The following is a 3,703-nucleotide window of genomic DNA, read 5'->3' as shown; positions in this document are numbered from 1 at the left end:
ATTACGTAGCTGGTTGTGGATGCCCCGATCAAAGTGGGGGCTTTCTCTGAAACTGAGAAAACATTTAGTTTTTAGCGTCTTTTTACACCTTTTTCTGGAGGAGATTTCAGGCCTGTGTAGAATTCTCATTTTTGAGTATGGGTAAACTGGAGGAAAAATCCACACACGTCAGTTTGAAGCCTATGAAAAGACTTTAAAGCATAAAAGAAGAACAGAGCTCACAGGAGGCAAAGCAAGGACATACTTGAAAAAAGATTTACCGTAGGAAACAAAAGTAATTTAAGGCAGCATCTGCTTGTACTTTCAATAAAATTCAATTAAGCCTGGATTCTATGAAACACGAGATTAAAGATGAGATAAGACAATAAATATCAAAAGGAAGCTTGCTTACAGGAAGGCAAAAATCAAAAAAGAAGCCAGACAGAAACAAGAATGATGGCTTTGAAATAAAAAATGAGTTGGCAGAATCTTGTAATGCATTAGGAGTGGGGGAGTAGACCCCGTGGATAATTGCATCAGTCATACGGAGAACTAGCTTGAGAGTCTCCAAACGCCGGAAAAGGCAATGAGATGGAAATGACTACAGAGAAGAGGAGAGACATCAAAGCGAGGCAATGGAGAGGAAGCACACAGGTCAGTGGAGTTCCTCCAGGAGATAAAGGAACAAATGGGACAGAAGCAATGCTCACAGACAGCCGAAGATTGCCTCGTTACCTCCTCAGGGGATAGGCACATGGTGGACGGAGTGGGGGACCCCCAGGTTTTGTATTAAATCAACCTTTCTCACAAATAAAAATACTCACGGTAATAAAGAGAGATATTAATGGCAAAGTTCACTGAGTTTGAGAGTGTTTTGCTGAAAGCCCTGTGAATTGCCTGTCTCGTTCTTTGACCAAGGACCAGTCACACAGGCAGTTATAAAACATCCTCATCTTTCCCTGTTTAGGGGCTCTATGCTAGGGAAGACAGTAAAAATAATAATAATACTGTTTATGAACATAGTGATCGAGACTTTACAAAATGCATTCATTCATATTTCATTTGAGTCTCCCAACAGTGCTATAGGCAGATAGTACTATCAGAAGATACAGGCCACCAGAGAGAAGTGTCACATGTTAACGGCAGGGTCTGAATCCACTTGAAGGTGTAAATAGAGCTATATTTATGACAGCCAATTACAAGAGAAATATCCTTGAGAGTTTGGGGGTGGTTGAGAGAGGGGGAATCTTTCATTATTGTGCTTCAGAGACCTTGTTGTCATACGGTTCTGTGATTGCAACTGTAGGGCAATGGACCCAGATGGAAGGGACAGGGCATCGGATCCCTCACTTGGGTATTAGAAATGCTGTAAACATGCTCTTTGAATCTAGCAAGGAAGGAATAGTAAATCTGGCCTGAAAATAAGTTCTGTCACAGTCCAAAATATTCTAGACTCTATTTGGAACCTCATATAGTTAGTAAACAATGCAGTGCCAAATATGTAAAGGCAGTTTTTACAATCAATGGTCTATTTCCCTAAATGATATGGCTATTATAGAAGCCTATTAGAAAGATAAACAGAAAAGAATAGGCCTAGTTTCTGAATAGAAGCATGGAGGTGGTGATGTCAGATCCTTTGATGTCCTTAGTAAAAAAAGAATGGGATTTGGATGAAATAAGGGGCAAAAATGGCTACAGAGCATTTTACTAGGCCAAAGTCATAATGTATGACAGGATGATAATGCATTTAATGAATCATGGAATGTTCTAGTTCAGGAATTTAGAAATGGTAAACACTTAGCACTACTATTTTCCTGCTCATGGCAGAAATTGCTTGTCTGTTATAACAGTCTTGCTTGCTAAGCTTAGACACAGCCTCAGAAACCTTTTCAACACAGCGTGCTGAGCAGCCTCTATCAATCCATCAGAGCTGGTATTTAAGATGTCATTCATAATCCAGTTCAGCTCTCTAATTTTTCAGGTAAGGTTACTGAATCTCAGAAGGACAAAGTGATTCAAAGGTCACACGACCATTTGGAACGAGATCCAGGACTATAGCTGGGGTCTTTGATTCTCTAATCAAGTCATCTTGCTGCTATATCCTATTAGAATTCAAAACTGGGATAAATGGAAGCACTTTAAGATGATAGTCCAAAACCGCTTTTGATGTGGGTGTGTTATCGCTATGTGACATAAACTTTGGTGTGCATTACGTGTGTATATCACTATATGACAACTTTGGTTTATGTGTGTGTGTGTGTATGTGTGTGTGCATGTTATCGCTATGTGGTCTGATTGGTGTGTGAATGTTTGTGTTATCACTATTAATCAAAAGTGCTCTCCTAGATGCCAGACCCTAGCCCCAGAATTTACAAATTCTGTCAAACTCAAATTTCTTTCATTTTGAAGTAGAAAATTTTCTCCCCTTTTAAAACAAACAACCAAAAATAAGGAGAAAAAAAGCCTTCAAACCCTCTCATGAACCATGTCTTCCTTGAACCACTATCCTACCTCACCCGTCTTTCTCACCATGCTTCTTTGAAGTGAAAAAATTTACATTCTCTACTTTCTTCATTTTGTGTTATTCTTCAATCTCCTGTAATTTGGTTTTTGACCCCAATACTCTAGTGAAACAGCTACTGAACAGGTCACCAACAACCTCATAGCCAAATCGAATGGACTTTTGCTGTTCTTACTTTACAGACCCCGTATTTGATGATATTGGCGACCACCGGTCTTGAAACCCTTTTTCATTCCTTGCCAATAGATTCTCTTGATTGTGCTTCACTTCATCCCAGGTACCCTCCCTTCTCCTCCTCAGCCTTTGCCTTTGGCTCATAGCTTTCCTCTTCCTATACACTATCCTTGGGCAATAGTCTCTATCCTCATGATTTTAATGTCTACTTGTTTGTGATGGCTCTCACAGCTGTCTCCAGCCATGACTTCTCTCCAGAGTTTCAGATTCATACTTCCAGGAGGTTGCCGCACCTGTACACTTGGTGATTCTTCTCTGGGCACTTGAAAATCATCATGTCCCAAAGTGAACTACTCATCTTTCTCTCCAAGTCCAAGACCAAGAACACTGACTTTGAGGAGTGTGTGTTTACAGTCTCTTTTCATAGCATCATTGCCTATCTTTTAATCTGAGATAAAAACCAGAGAATCAGCCTACATTCCTCTCTCCACGCCTCCCCACTTTCAATCTCCAAGTTGTGTTGATTTCATTTCTTAAAGGTTTCTTGAAGTCCTTCTAATTCAGATCTACATCCCTTGCTGCCTGAACGATGTAGGAACCTGCTAACTGGTCCTGTGTCACGTCCTGCTTCTCTTAAATCCTCCTCTCACTCTGCATCCAGAGTGGTCCCCCTCAAGTCAATTCTTGCCTTGTTACTTTGTGACTCAAAACTTTACATCAGCTCCCCTTTGCCTTGCTTAGTAAAGTCCATGCTCCTTAATGTGACTTCAACACTTTGGTATTATCTTTTCTTTACTGTTCCCCACATTACTCTCTGCTTTCACCTTACGTGCTTACTGTACCACCAGTGGCCCCCCATCTCACGTACTCCCACTCTCACATCAATCTTCTTCCTGTAGCCTTTCTTTCAAATATGTTTCTGTCTTGTTGTGATGCACTGAGTCCCAACTATGTTATCTGTGGTAATATGAATGTAAGTGCCTGCCTGAGACCATGAACACTCTCCATGGGGACAAGCCCACATAAAAC

Source organism: Equus caballus, chromosome 15 (assembly GCF_041296265.1).
Source record: "Equus caballus isolate H_3958 breed thoroughbred chromosome 15, TB-T2T, whole genome shotgun sequence".
NCBI lineage: Eukaryota > Metazoa > Chordata > Mammalia > Perissodactyla > Equidae > Equus > Equus caballus.
Note: the sequence above shows the minus strand (reverse complement) of the source record.